Below are 15,640 nucleotides of genomic sequence, written 5' to 3'. Positions count from 1 at the left end.
ACCACTGAACATGACGAATTGAACCCGATGAAAGGACCTGACCTACCGACCCTACCGACCCGAGACGCCGCTTACATCTGAAGACGCCGTTCCCCTGCCCAGGCCGTTCGGCGCCTCCTGGGGCCTCGACCGTCGGCTCCTGGCGACCTTCGGCCCGGAAGCTTCGTGGACCAGGAATCATTCAGCCACCTCATTCATCGTGGTGGCCAGCTCCTCACAACTTTCTCATTGCTTTCCAACCATCCTCTAAAGTTTGTAAGCACTTCGCGAGTCATCGGGAAGTTCGCTCGGAGGCCCCGGGTAGTGTGACGAAGAAGACGACGAACTGTGCTGTGGCGGGCAGGAGCGCTCGTGCTAGGTCAGCAGCCATTAAAATGATCTCAATGCTATCGATCATAGCGTCCCTTTCTTCGACTGGCCACCACGTAACAATACGTTCAGCGAGTGGTTCAAAAGTGCTGCGAAAAACATGCCGATACTCGTGCGTAAAATCAGAAGCAAGTACCTTTTGGTACTTCCAAAAGTATCCCCTTTTGGTAAAATCTTTACCAGCTAAAAGGCTCTGCTTAGCCCGTCGGCATTTGTGTGGAGCTTGCCTTTCTTGTAGCGAACCTCGAAGCTGCGGTGCTTGAGTGCCAGGCTCCACCTCAGTAGACGACCATTTTTGGGCGACATATTGTGCAGCCAAGTCAAAGGGCAATGGTCCGTTTCTACTGTGAAACGGGACCCGGAGACGTAGCATGCCAGTTTGTCTATAGCCAAAACGAGGCATGCGCATCCTTTTTCAGACGTGCTATACGCCTCTTCCCACGTGCTGAGCTTGCGGCCCAAGTAAAGGACAGGCCGTGTGTGCCTGCCATCGCTTTCCTGGCAAAGAATAGCCCATAACCCGCGGTCGCTGGCATCACATTGTATGATAAAAGGTTTCGAGAAATCTGGCGCTGACAGTATTGGGCGCTCGCTTAGGGCCGTTTTCAGACTCTGAAATGCCTTCTCTTTCTTTTGGTCCCAAGAAAGATTGGCAGGCTCACTTTTTCCAAGCGCGTCGGTCAGGAGGCTGGCTAAATCAGAGAAGTCTTTTACATAATGTTGATAAGAGCCTGCTAGGCCAAGGAAAGCCCTGTGTTCCGATTTTGTGGTTGAGCGACGGTATTCCACCACGGCAGCCACTTTAAGTTCTGCAGGTCTGCGTTGGCCTCTTCCAACCACGTGCCCAAGATAGTTCACTTCGGCGTACCCCTCGTGGCATTTTCCCGCCCTTACCGTTAAACCAGCCTCAAGCAGTCGGCTCAACCCAATACGCAGGTGTTCAATGTGCTCCTCCCAGTTTTGTGAGGAAACGGACACGTCGTCAAGGCAGAGGAGAGCGAAATCTGCAAGTCCCCGCAGCATTTGGTTCATTAACTTTGAAGAACAGTACGGAGCATTTTTCAAGCCGAAGCCCAACATTACAGGGCGAAACGTGCCCGCGGGGGACACGAATGCTAAGTACCTGCTGGCACGCTCCGTGAGTAGCACCTGCCAGTAACCACGAACTAAATCCAGTGTGGATATATATTTCGATTTAGCGACTGTTTCAACTCTCTCCTCGATGTTCGGAATGGGGTAGGTCTGGTCCACTGTGATTGAATTCAGTCTCCGGTAGTTCACGCAAGGTCTCGGATCTTTGCCTGGAGCCTCTGTGGAGGGTGAACCACACGTATTGGACGTCCCGGTAGCCGCGGCTGGTGAGTCGGCGGAGCGGGCTGTTGACGTGGCTGGATGGCCGGGCTGGTTGAAAATCGTTCTCCGATGTGCGAGGCCGATCTTCTTCAGCGCCGCTGGCGATGCCAGCGCCGCCACAGATGCTCCCCATCCCCTATCCCACCCCTATCGCGATGCGCGATAAAAGAGAAAAAAAAACAGTATGTAAAAGTTTGTACAGGTTTCTCAAGTCCAGGACACAGTTAGCTTCGTGAAGGCCGGGTCAGAGCTGGGGAAGGCTGTCGGGCGGAGGAAAAGAGCTCTGGCGGTCGAGCCTGGCTGCCTCGCAAAAGGCGAGGGGAGCCAAAAGATGAGGATGACGGAAGCACAAGGCGGGAAAAGTCATCGAGGAATGGGAGGCGAGTTAGGCGTTCTTCAGTCGGATAGCCTACGGGTGGGGCCGGCGGTTGGGGGGCAGTTTTGCGCTGGCTTAGTTGGTGCGGACGAAGATATAGCGTTGGGAAGACAAAGTGGAGCCGATGCCTCGGCCGCGGGCAATGGCGAAAGAACGGCGGACGGCACTGAGCGTGAGGTTTGCGGCATGAGGCACGTGCTGCCTTGTTAGATAGTAGTCGAAACGGGCGACGGGGTGTACCGGATGGCTGTAAAAGTGAGCTCGCCGTGGCGTTTGGACCGGTTGTTGGGGGCAAAAGAAGCAAGCCCGGGGAGTACTTGTCGGACTGAGAAGGATACGGAATGGCCGAGTCCATAGAAGGTGCTTGATGGGGCACGCCGCAATGCATCACAAGCATGCCACCACCTGCTGAGGCTCTCTCGGCCGTCGCGGAGGCACATGCAGTGGTGAAAGCGCCAGGTGGGCAGGGATGCGTGGCAGGCGTTTCAGGTGGCGAGTTAGGCGCGACAAGGCCCTGGGAAGGCGTCCATGCGTGCCGCGCGACAGGAAGGGCAGTTGAGCTCACTGTGGTGCGGCTTGAGGTAGCAGGCGAACTTGGGACTAGAAGCGAATTGAGGCCCGGGTCGAGAAAGGGTGCTGCCGGTGATGGCCCAAGGGCAGGCGCCAAAGCTGGGAAGCAGGGCTGGACAGGAAGCACCCAGGTACGGGAGCTCGCCGGTGGATGGCCGTCCGTAGGGGCCGTTGGAGCAATCTTGAGAGAGATCGGGGTGTAGTTTGAGGCAGCTGGTCGAGAAGGTTGGCTAGAGACTGGCGCGCCCTCGCGTGGCACTTGCCGAACCGTGAGTGGGGGCACATACGGTGGCGACGATAGTGGAGAGACCGGTGGGGGATGGGGCACCGACGTAGGAGCGGGCGGAGAAAAAGCCGAAACAGCTCGGGTAAGGAATGCGGCCAGGGGTGGTGGTTCGAGTGGCGCCGCAGCTTCTGAGTCCGGAACAGGAGCGCAGAATGTCGGCGGTAGCTCCAAGCCAAAATACGCCGTCAGGCCCTTCTTGAAGTCGGCGTATGTCTCGGGGCCAGGAGGCGGCAACCGCAGCTGTGCCAGGAGACCGGATGGGAGTTCGCGGCTGGCGTGCTTATAGCGCAGCAGGTGGCTGAACACGTTGTGGACATGAAAGTGCGAGTCCAGCAGCGCCAGCCACAAAACGGGGTCCTTGGCGTAAAACTCGGGCAGGCAGGCAAGCCGAGGAAGGCAGGGGCGTTGATACGGCTGAAGGAGCTCACCGGATGTGATGCAAGGTGCGTACATGGCGATGAAAATCTGCCGGAAGCCGGATGCGAACAGTGGGCGTGCAGAGAGAGGCAAGGCCGAGTGGAAGGACAGGACGGGCAGGAGCGCAGAGCCGGTGGGAGCGGCGTTGCGTGCGTCGGGGCTGTTGTCCGGTGTCACCAGATGTGGTGGGAAAAAATGATTGGTGACGTATAGTCACTTTCGCAGGGCACTATGACGCCAAGTTCGCACGTACGGCGGATCTCCGTTTCAATGATTTTCTTTTGTCTTGGAGAGACATGGTACAGTTTGCTCCTGATCGGATGTTCGCTGGACAGCTGAACGTCGTGTTCGATGAGGGTTGTTTTTAGTGCCTTGCTTGAAATCACCGCCTCAAAGTCGTGTACGACGTTTTTTATAACTCCGCGTTGACTTTCCGTCAAGCGTGGCTCGGTGTCGATTAAATTCAGCAATCATTCGCTGCTTGCTCGTCCTCATGTGGGACATAACGTATGTCTGAGATCTCTTCCTCTGGCGTGTTCAGCGCCATGTTAACCATGGCCTGACGCTGCACATAAGGGTTCATCAAATTACTGTGGATTATCCGATTGTGTTTGTTCTTAAATTTCACCTCATAGTTGGTGTCAGAAAGCTTGGACACCACCTTAGCTGGCCCTTCTCATTGCACCTCAAGCTTGTGCCTTTTTGACGGACGCAGCAAGATCACCTGGTCGCCAGATTGAAAGGTGCGCTTGCGTACAGATTTGTCCTAGTTCACTTTAGACAGTGAGTACGCTGCTCTGAAATTCGCTTCCACGAGGTCTGTGGTTTTCGCAAGTCTTTCCAGTTGCTTCAGAACGTATTCCACTACACGGGGATCCTCTCCGTAACCCTCCTGTGACTCCCTCAGCATGCGCAACGGGGTCCTCAAGTCACTCTCGTAGACTAGTTCTGCGGGGCTAAATCCTGTGTTTTTGTGGAGGACGGATCTCATTGCAATGAGTGCTGCTGGGATTCAGCCTTTCCAATCTCCCTTATTCTCAAAACACATAGACCTAAGTATCCGCTTTAGCACTTAGTGCACGCGCTCGACTGGATTTTACTGAGGGTGGTGAATGGAACTGCGGATTATTTTAATCCCACACCGTTCAAGGAACGTGGCTGTCAAGCAGCTTGTAAACACGCTCCCGTTATCGCTTTGTATCTCTGCAGGGAACCCCACGCGAGAGAAAATTGACACAAGGGCGTCTAGAACACATGCGGAACTTAGCTATTTCAAGGGAATGGCCTTGGGAAATTTGGCTTCCACGCACAATGAGGTCAGAATGTAGCGACAACCAGAGTTCGACGCTGGCAGCGGGCCGACAGTATCTATTACAAGACGCCGAAAGGGCTCTGTAATGATGGCAACTAGTGTGCACGTGCCTGTGCACGTGCTTGTGAGGGCGGAGCGGTCACGGGGTTAGGGCGGAGACTATGAAGAGTGTCGGCCCATTGGACGCTTGATCAGCCACCGGTTTCCCTAGCTAGGTGCCTAGAGAATATCCACTGTATTTAAGCCGCAATTTGGCTGGTATCACGGCACTTCATCTCTGACCTTTGGTCTTCCTGCTTCTGTAGTAAATATGTAAATAAACCTTCAAGTTTACCAACCCTCCTGAAGGTTTCCCTCCGTCGACTGCGGAGTTCATCGTCATGCGGTGAAGACCTCGGTCCTGATAACCAAGGATATCAACTGGTTGGAAGCGGTGGGATGGTCTGCGCCTGGTCCTATCCAAGCATATCAGCGCGCATGTGGGTCCGGACTGCGCCCATGTGGAACAGGAAGGCGCCTGCGTGACACAGGAACGCGGGCAGTCTCCCAGTAGGGATTGAAAGATCTTGTACTTCATCATCTGATGACCTGAACGTGGAACCTCTGTCGAAGGTGCAGCTCTCGGGTAATTGTTCAACCCCAGCGTGACTGAAGAGGAAAACACTCCGTTCATCGACCCGATGGCATGTTTGAACACGTGGGGACGCTATTATCGTCGCTGCTTCCGACATTCTTGCAGCCACGTTTCTTCCAGAGGGCTCATTCACCTTTGCGGAGGTTTTCAGGGCATCCTCTCCATGTCCAAATTCGCCGAACTCAACAGCAGGAAGTGAGCGCGAGCACAACAAGGCTCCGGTGGTGGTGATCGGAAACATGCGGCGTTGACGGCACGCCGTACCACCGGTAATTCGTTGGCGTTGCGTGTGCGATGTATTGACGTCAGTGTATCGAAGGGATAGGTACAAACGGGCCTCGGAATCGCCAATTCGTCGTCATGCGTCAGCGTCGACGTGTCGGAGGGATCGGGGACTGCCTACTTCGTAACGGTCGAAGCACCCTTATGTCGACTGGGCGCCGATATGTTGAAGTGAACGGTGACCGCGGACTTCGGAACCGGCGTCGGCATGTCGTGTGCGCGTCGCTGGGGCTCTCCCGCACAACTATTTGTAGCAAGCCTGCCCACTAAGGTCTCTTGTTTCAATTTTCCCGTCGTGGGCTGGGCGACCGGCCCTGCGCCGCTCGGGAAAAACTCGTGGTTGGTGATTGAAGGATGACCACATGGGTGATGGGGAACGAGCCTGCGGCCGCCGTTACTGAAGCCAGCGTTGATTTTCATAGGAATTCCTCGCCTGCCCGGGGTCTTTCGCCATAGCAGGGTCGAGGAGAATAGGCGGAAACCCTCGAAGCCCAGACGGCGGCAGCGGCACCGCCACTAGAGGTGACCCGGTTCACCGCAGTGGAAGCATTGTGGTTGTTGGTCGGGTTTGCGCTACACGTCGGCTTTTTGCGCTGATGGTCGAGGAGCCTCCACGTACAGTCGGAGACAAAAGTCTCTGGACCACGTGTTTTTGAAACGAAGCTAATAGTTCTGCTGCGGCTGGAGACAAAACTTGAGCAGATTAAAGTGAATATTTCGTTCTTTCCTCTCTACAGGTGTTGTCTGCAGCCACCGGCTAATAGGTGAGCTATGAGCTTTGTTTTAGGAACCCGTGATACAGAGACTTTTGCCGCCGACTGTACTACAGCACGAGTGCAGGCTTCCGCGGCATCTCAGCAGGAGCCGGAACGAAGGACGCCGAAGCGGGAGCAAGGCACCGCAGGGCGTAGGCGTGAGAGGACGCTCAGGCGAGACAGGAGGAGGGGATGGGCGAGGCTCATCGGCAAGAAAGGGCGGCCGCAGGGCTTGCTGCACCTCTTTGCGGACAACGGTCGCTACGGAGCTGGGAGCCGACCGAGGCGCTACGTACAGCTGCCGTAATTCTTCACGCAAAATCTAACGGATGAGATCGCGTAACAGAAAGGCCCGTTTTACATAGATGCTATTTTCGCCTGCGACACTGCGACTTCTGTCGGTCTGAGACTGGGGAGGGCCGTCGGTCTAGCCGCAGACGGCTTGCGATCGTGTTCCGTCCGGTAGGTATTCGGTCGCACCGACGCTGCATTCGCTCTGCGACTGACCAATGGAGAGCGCCGAGACGGCGTGCCGTCACGTGGAAGCTGTTGCCGCGGTGCAAGCAAGGCTGTTTATTCTAATTAGGACTTCAAAATATTGCCTTGCATCTAAAAATGCAGTGTTCATATCATCATCAACACATTTCGTGCACCGTTTCTGTCCCATTTAGTCATGGGCTGCCTATGAAAACATCAAGCAAGCCTGCCTGTCCCTCCAAGAGATTTCCTTGGATACGCCTCGCATATGAAAGCCCTGACCGAAAATCGCACTGCGGCGTCAACTACAATAACTACTGTTTTCGTTCGAGTCGCAGCATGTGGAACAGCCCTAAGGCGCCGGTCCCGTGCAATGGTAACTCGCCGGAAACGGAGGCGGCGGACAGGGGTCGATCGTACGCGGACGCTCTTTGCTGAAGAACCTTCTCAGTCATCAAAAACGCAGCGAGAAACTCGGCGACAGTCTTCGGAGGGCTGCGGACAAGACCAAAAAAAGCTGCTCTTTGAAACCACGCACGACATGGCGCAGCTTTTTGTCCTCGGACATTGCAGGGCCTGCGCGCTTGAATAGGCGCGTCATGCCCTCTGCATACGCTGCAACGTTCTCATTCGGGAGCTGAACGTGGGATTGCAGAGCGCGTTCTGCCCGTTCACGACCATCAGAGTTGCCGTGAGTTTCCAGGAGACGATGCCGGAACTCACTCTACGAAGACAACCGCTCTTCGCGGTTTTTGAACCATGTCCGTGCGCCGTCGTTCAGGCTTAAGTACACGCTCCTGAGCTGGGCTGCTTCATCCCACTGGTTAAATGCGGCAACTCTCCTCTTAGTGCGGCAATAAGTCCTCCATATCTTCAAAGATGACGCCAAGGAAGATCTTCGGAATGCTGGGATTCTGGAGCGTGAAATAGGAGGTTGTCACGCCAGGCAATGAGGTGGTCGTGCCAGGCATTTGGGTCGCCCCAAGTTGTTCCGTGGACATACCCAATGGTGCAGGCTCGGGTGGTAAGCCTCGAATCCGGCGGCTGGCACTGTGATCCCGCGTGTCGTAGGGTATAGGGCTGGAGCTCCGTCTAACCGTTGGGGTACAGGACATAGACCTATCCTACCTCCACCAGATTTGTCGCGATGTTGGCGACAAAACAGGGACCCGATAATACCGGGCTCGGGAGCATGTCCTTCCGGAGGGGAGACAGCGTACTTCAACGTCCGCTAATCCGAGCGCCACCAGCCTCTACGTCTTTTTTCCTGGGCGCCGCCTGGCAAAATGCATTATATCATTAATATGTAGGTTGAAAAATAGCCGGCCTATGACCCTACCCTGCGGTACATCACTTAGCCTATGGCACTTAGCCTTGACAACTTTACTACAGGGGTAGTAAAGTTCAGTCAACATTATTTGTACGGACACATGGTATGGAACAATTAAATGGTATGGCACATTTAAATTGAAGGGGCCCGCAATGTATTCCCTACCGGGGTAGCTTACCTATTGAAATGCTGTGGTTGAGTGAGCCGAAGGCTTTGCTGAAGTCAATGAACGCCAAGGCTTTGCTGAAGTCAATGAACAGACATAGCGTAAAAGACTGGCATCTATGTTTTGAACTCTCGGTTCTTTAAGTACAAGACCAGATATTCCCTCGATTAACCTGCTGCTCCGCCCACCTACTGCTCTGATTGCTTTTCCCTGAACTACTGATGCAAGCCTTTCGCCAGCGCAACGAGATCAGCTCACCGAATTCCTTCAGCGTTTCCGTCTGTCCTTCCACGTCCCGCACACATTACTAGGCTACACATTCGTCGTCAAGTTCATCGACTCCGGCACGCATGCTCCTTGCGCCAGTGCCCGTATCACGTGTCACATACTGAACGTGACATTATTACCAAAGTGTATGACATGCTCTAGCCCGCCGTCATCCAGCCTTTCCAAAGCCCATGGGCGTCCCCTGTTCTTCTCGTAAGGAAGATGAACGGATACATCCGCTTTTGCTTTGATTACCGTCGCTTGGTCAAGATTGCCCGAAAAGTTGTGTAACCAAACCACTTCCCCGAATTGACAACGCCCTCGACTGCCTGCAAGGCGCGGAATTCTTCCTCACTGGACCTGCGCTCCGGATACTGGCAGGTGCCAATGGCAGCTGCTGACTGGCAGAAAACCGCTTTTGTCACGCCCGACGGCGTCTACGAATTTAACATCCTGGCCTTCGGCTGATGCAATGCGCCGGCCACATTCGAGCGCATGATGGGCACAGTTCTCAGCGGACTCAAGTGGCACACGTGTCAGTGTTGCCTAAACGATGTCATCGTCTTTCCTAGAGAATTTTTATCCCACCTGGTCCGCCGGGAATGTGACCTGCAATGTGTGACCGACGCCGGCCTGCAAGTGAAACTGGAGAAGTGCTAGTTCGCTGCCCGGCGGCTTACTGTATCAGGCCACGTCGTCTAAAAAGAATGCTTTCTTCCTGATCCCACGAACCTTCGTGCAGTCGCCGAGTTCTCACGACCCACTTAAATTAGAGAGGTGCGTAGCTTCATAGGCCTATGCTGACATTTCTGCCGCTTCGTTCAGAATTTTGCTGCCATCCTGTCTCCTCTGATTGGGCTGATGTTCGGTGATCCTAACCTCTCGTCCTGGACACCTGCATGTGATGACGCCTTTAGAACGTTTCGGCGCCATGTGGTGCCCCTTCTGATACTTCGCCATTTCGACTCCAGTGAACGCACGGAAATTTACACTGATGCCAGCTACGTGGGCATCAGTGCTGTTCTTTTCCAACAGAAAACAGGCTGCTCGAACATGTTGTTGCGTATGCCAGGCGTACTTTGACCAATGCCGGAAAGAATGAATCCGTAATAGAAGAAGAGTGATTGGCAATCATCTATAGCTGTTGGAAAATTCCGACCTTACTTTTATGGCCGCTCATTATTTGTTGCGACTTTGCTGGTTTTTTCCCTCAAGGACCCCTTTGTCCGTCTTGCTCGTTGGGTGCTGCGTTTAAAAGAATATTACATTTTGAGTCGTGTATCTCCCTGGCCGTAAGCATTCCAATGCCGACCCCTATGTCCCGTTCACCTCTCCCCTGTGACTCCGCCTCCACATACCTCGGCAGCAGTGACTCCTCTTCTGTAGAGATGGCCGACATGTCTTTTGAACAACACCAGGACCTCAGGATCACTTCACTCCGCGCTTTCCTATGTACACCACTGCCACGTCCGGACGCTCGGCACCTCTAGCGTCAAGCCCGCCACTTTGCCATACGGGACGGCCTGATTTAATGCCGCAACTACTTTCCCGACTGGCGCAAATGGCTCCTTGTCAATCCTTGGCACCTTCATTCCGACATATCCGACTCTCTTTCCACGCCGACCTCCAGTGCGCCCAGGCCGGTTTGGTGAAGACACACACTCCTTCGACTCCGCTTCTACTGGCTGAGAATGAGCCGTTTCACCCACCAACCCATCCTCGCTGTTCCACCGCTGCGCTGCAGCCCTTGTCCTGCCCCACGCGCCCATTCGACCGCGTCGGCATCGATCTCTACGGTCCCCTGCCCATCACTACGGCTGGCCACCGCTGGGTCATCGTGGTGATAGATCACCTCATCCACTGCGTAGAAAACTCATCCTTGCCATCCACCTCTGCTCAAGACATTGCGTTTTTCATCTTGAATCATCTCGTTCTGCGCCATGGTTTCCCTAAGGAACTTCTCAGCGACCGAGGCTGTCTTACTCGCAGACACCGTCGAAGCACCTCTTCGACAATGCGTCATCGTTCACCGCTCTACAACGACCTACCACCCTCATACAAATGACATGAGTGAATGGTTTGACCCCACATTGAGCGATATGCTTGGTATGTATGGTTCAACTGACCACTCAAATTGGGACCGCATTCTCTCTTTTGTCACAAACGCTTACAATGCTGCCACACAGAGCACAACTTGTTTCCCTGCGTTCTTCTTTCTTTAAAGCCGAGAGCCGACTTGCAGAGTGGATAACGCGTGTCCGTGTCACCCTGATGAGTCCGAGTCTATGACCCTTTCTGAAGCAGCCGCATATGCTGAAGAATGCCGCCAGCTTGCTCAATCTTCTAGCCCCGAGGATCATAATCACCAGAAATAATTTCGAGCCCAGCCAGTCATCTTACGTCGTATACACCAGACACACACTGTGAGTATGGGCTCCGCCAAATGGCCCCTGCTTCTCCACAAAACTCCCTTCAAGGTACCAAGGCACCTACCATGTTACCTGCCAGACATCTCCAGTGAACTCCGTTGCCGAACCACTTTAACCGCCCCTGGATGCGCGCCATCGCTGCCGTGAAACAATGCACGTCGACCACCTATGGTGCGTGTTCCTTAAGTCAGCAGGATGTCTCCTTTTCCACCCGGACGCAATTGTAGCGTGGCAGCCACACTCAGCTTCGTTGGTAGAAGAGGAGGCCGACCCACACGTCTGAAGCTCGCTTGCTGACCGAACGCTTCGCTAGGACAGTTGCACGCCGCAAGTGACCCGGATAAATCTGAGTCACAACCGCCTTTAGAGGAAGAATAAAACTAAAGCTAGGCCAAATGTTTTAAGGGTAACCCCCCAAGGTGGAGTAGAAAATTCCTCCCGGATCAGGTAGAATTTTTCTTTAACTGCGATGTGTCTGAGAAAGCTGTACAGCTTTCCTTTACAGCCATATGGCTGCGCTTGGGTGGATGCCAATGAGTAATTACTCACTCATTATAAAATTAAAGCCTCTTGAAAACATTAAAGTAGCGGCGCTCCTCTCCAGCGCGTATTCCTCCTAGACTCTCCTCACTCGCTTGCTACCAGCTCTGCAGACGGCACGCTTTTTCTCCTGAGCGCCCTTTGGCCGGCCTCATCGCCCAATTGAGGTGCGGGTTTTTGCGACATTTGTGGGTCTCGATGTCGTACAAATATTTGGAAACAGATGACAACAGGAAGGACACTGAAAATAACGATTATGAGAACTATTTTTCTCAGGCACTTTTAATAAGGAATAAGAATAATAAGAAATAATTTTAATAAGAAATTAGTAAATAAGATTTAAGCCTAATTAGTTTGACACTTCAGTCAATTTCTCCGTCTGAAAACGTTTTATGATCAGTATTCGGCCTAGATAGTGATTTTGGCTCGTGTCTATCTGCCTTTTGTTCTGCTTAGTCTGTCCGCGCATATGCAGCTCAAGCCTTTTATTCAGCACACCTTCTTGAAATAAGTTAGTTGTGAGTGCGGTTTGGCTTCCTGATGTGATGCTTTCTTCACGTGAGTCATGTGGGAAGTGGCCACGACAGTTCCGTAATTTAAAGGCGATAAAGTACTGCCGGGACACATCAGTCGCAACTGAAACCGATGATTTACTCCATATTCCTTTATTAATATGTGCGAAAAAACCTTTCAAAATAGAATAGAGCGAAGACAGAGAGAAGCGGCCATTCTGTGCCTTGATGAATAAATAATCTTGCGTACTATGAAAACTCGCTAAAGCGTTACATGCGTACACATAACATGGCAAGGATGTTTTGATGTATGCACAAAACCCCTGCAGTATTATGCCATAACCACAATTTCTATTGTGCCGCCACGGTGACTTAGTGGCTTTGCTGTCCGGCTGGAGGTCCCAGCGTTGCAGTTTCGATCCTGGCCGCGGCGGCCGTTTGTTCGAGGAAGGCGAATTACAAAAACGCTTGAGTGTTGTGCAATGTCTGCGGACGTGAGCCCAAGGTGTCGAAAATTAATCAGGAGCCCTTCGCTACGGCATCTCACATAAGCCGAGTGTCGCTACGGAGCGCTACACTCCATAATTAAATATAAATTTACATAAACAATAGTGATTTCCTAGGCCTTGTTTGATGCAGTATAGCTGGTATGCCACATTAGCGTTAATGGGTCTATGCCTATATATGCGGAATTGGTCATTCTCTACATTCATAGATTCCTACGAGTTCTCATACCACTGCTGGCGCAGCAGTTAGGTGATGTGTCACTGCTCTGCGATGGCAGGTGTTTCCACCGGTGGGGGCTTATAAGCCAGGTTGCTCTCCTCGAGCAACCTATCGCAACCGTCTAATGTAACTGCCACCTGCCAAAGTGGTCTGCTTGCTCACAATCCGTTGGCCAGGTTGTGATGGCGCCTCAAGGTCACGTAACCTAGTTGGGTCACCTACATTGCTTCTCCGCGAATTTTTTACTCACGACTCCAGATTTTGAGCTGAACGGGAGCCGTAACGCATTCGCGTTGAAACTTGCCCCATGCGGCAGAAAAGTCCTGAGAGGCACGCATTTTGCGAGCCTGCGTTCCATGCATCACAGTTAATGATAGGCCCATCAATGCAGAAACTGGAAAGAGCATTTCGTCTTCTGCGGATCTTCACAAAATCATGAAATGTTCTGTCGACAGGACGCATCTGCGCGCAAAGTAGAATGCAGAATCTGTCGTGGATCTGTAAGTACAACACAGATGTCCATAACTTAAGAGGTAAAGAAATGCAGTATAAAATATTGCGCGCAGAGCATAAGAATTGTTTTTTTTTACCGCAGCACCGCACCGGCCTCGACACCACTAGTGCATCATCAGGTGGCGCCCGCATGCAGGACGGCACGGTTCAGAGCTTGGATAGGGTATCAGAGACATTTAACCCGGACAGTGCAAATAAACCCAGCACAAACATAGAAATAAATAGCAGCAAGCAGGAGGAACCCAAGATGCTGAATAAAGAGTTATGTTAAACACGAGTAATCAATGCCTTGCCAATAACGCCATCGATGTTTGGAACAAAAGTACTTCAAATGTTATGTATCCACTGCTTCATGCGCAAGCCGCCAAGCTGTCTTCAATGTTTGATAAATAGTGTGCAGCCATTTACAAACCACTTACCGCAGTTAATCGCGCAAAAGCACCGCATAATGGCAGCGCACAGCACAGAAAGTGTCACCCGAAAAGTGCTAAGAGCATAAAGGACAAAACGAAAAAGGGCGGTGGTGGTGGTAAAAACATTTATTAATTATAGAAAGAGGTGTTGGGGTCCGTGACCTGAAGGGTCACGCCCTTACAACCACTAGGTGGGGATGCCTAGTCAGGCACCCCATTGGCGGTTGCCGCAGCCCGGGCACGCTGCGTTAAGGCCCTTTGGGCCTGGAGGGTGCAGCAGCCGGACAGGGTCGCCTCCCAGTCCTCTCGGGTGGGGTTTGGGATAGGGGGTAGGGATGGGTTCTGCTGGCAGGCCCACACCATGTGGTAGGTGTCCGACACCTCCCCACAGTGTGAGCACCGCCCGTCGAATTGAGGATTGAAATGCTTTAGAGTTGCCGGGCACAGCATCGTGTTAGTGAGCAGGCGCAGGAGTACCCGCTCGTTGGCCTTCCCCAGCCCTTTGCAAGGAGTGGGAAGAGTTTAGTGGGTGGATTTGTAGTAATCGCATATTTCCTTAAAAGTGTAAACCGGATTGAAATCGGAGTCCTGGTCAACGTCGGGTCCCGAGGGAAACGCCCGGAGCGAGAGCGCGCGGGAGGCGGCGTCGGCTGCTTCTTTTCCGTGGAGGCCTTGGTGACCTGGAGCACAAATAATAGATCGGTGCGCATGATCGGAGTCTCGGCTACAATTTTGATAGATTCGATAAGCCAGGGGAGTAGCCCACCCTTGCTCGACGTTTCGACAAGCCCCTCGCGAGTCGGTGATTATGTATTTGGAGGAGGAGTCAGGGGCTGTCAGGGCGATGGCGATCTCTTCTGCGTGAATTGCTGACTGGGCCTTGAAAGTAAGGGCGTCTACTGTTTTGCCCTCGTGGACGACCGCGGCCGTGTACCATCCCTTGGGGTCCGGGCCGGAGGCGTCCACGTAGAAGACTCCTGGTTTATTCCCAAAATGGCGGTCCAAGGCTTCCGCCCGCGCCTGGCGCCTGCCATTATGATCCTCTTTGGACATGTTGGTGGGGAGAGGCCGCACGTGGAGGGCGCGTCTCCAGTGTACGGGAAGGCGGCATTTCTCCTCTGTGAATTGGGTGTGCTGGATGTGAAGTCGGGCTAGAAGGCGGCGACCCGACCCTGTCTTTGTGAGACGAGCGTACTGGTTGGTGAGCTGGGCCTCCCGAAGCTCCCTGAAAGTGTTCACCATCCCCAGTCCCATGAGGTGGCTGGTAGAGGTAGAGACCGGGAGGTCCAGCGCGCGTTTCATGATTTTGCGGAGGATGACCTCGAGAGCATCCTCTTCCTGTTTCCGCAGGTGGAGGTAGGGAGTCGAATACATGATTCGACTGGTCACGAATGCGTTCGCCAGCCGTAAGGCGTCTTTGCATCGTAACCCACCGCGCTTGTTGGAAACCCGGCGGACCATGCGGCCCACCTGGTCCCCCACCTGCCGGAGCTTGGCGAGTGTTGTGTCGCAGCGTCGCTGGTTGTGTATGAAGAATCCGAGGGCTCTGATTTCCTTGGATTCGTTAATGGGGCCGCTTTGCAGGGAGAGATTGATTTGTGTCGAGCATGTGCGCGAGGGGCGCAGATGCACGAATTCCGATTTCTGCGGGGAGCATTGCAGACCACAGTCCCGGGCATAGCGGTCCACTATGCTGGCGGCCGTTTGCAGGCTGGTCCTCATGTCCCCTAGGCATCCTTGCGTAGCCCAGAGGGTGATGTCGTCGGCGTACAGCGCGTGCTGGACCCCTTCGACGGCACTCAGCAGGGCAGGTAGGCGCATCATGGCTATGTTGAATAGCAGAGGGGACAGCACCGCGCCTTGTGGAGTCCCCCTCGTGCCGAGCAGGAAAGGTCCATGCTCTTGGTCCTGTA

The 15,640-nt window shown here is 53.5% G+C and overlaps 1 protein-coding gene across 1 annotated transcript in view; it reads right to left on the bottom strand.

Annotated features, from left to right (window-relative positions):
- Positions 1–15,640, bottom strand: part of LOC144103923 (uncharacterized) — a 397,175-nt gene that overhangs the window by 288,386 nt on the left and 93,149 nt on the right. The window lies entirely within an intron of this gene.

Source organism: Amblyomma americanum, chromosome 9 (genome assembly GCF_052857255.1).
Source record: "Amblyomma americanum isolate KBUSLIRL-KWMA chromosome 9, ASM5285725v1, whole genome shotgun sequence".
In the NCBI taxonomy this organism is placed as follows: Eukaryota; Metazoa; Arthropoda; class Arachnida; order Ixodida; family Ixodidae; genus Amblyomma; species Amblyomma americanum.
Note: the sequence above shows the minus strand (reverse complement) of the source record. Positions and strands in the feature narration are given on the sequence as shown.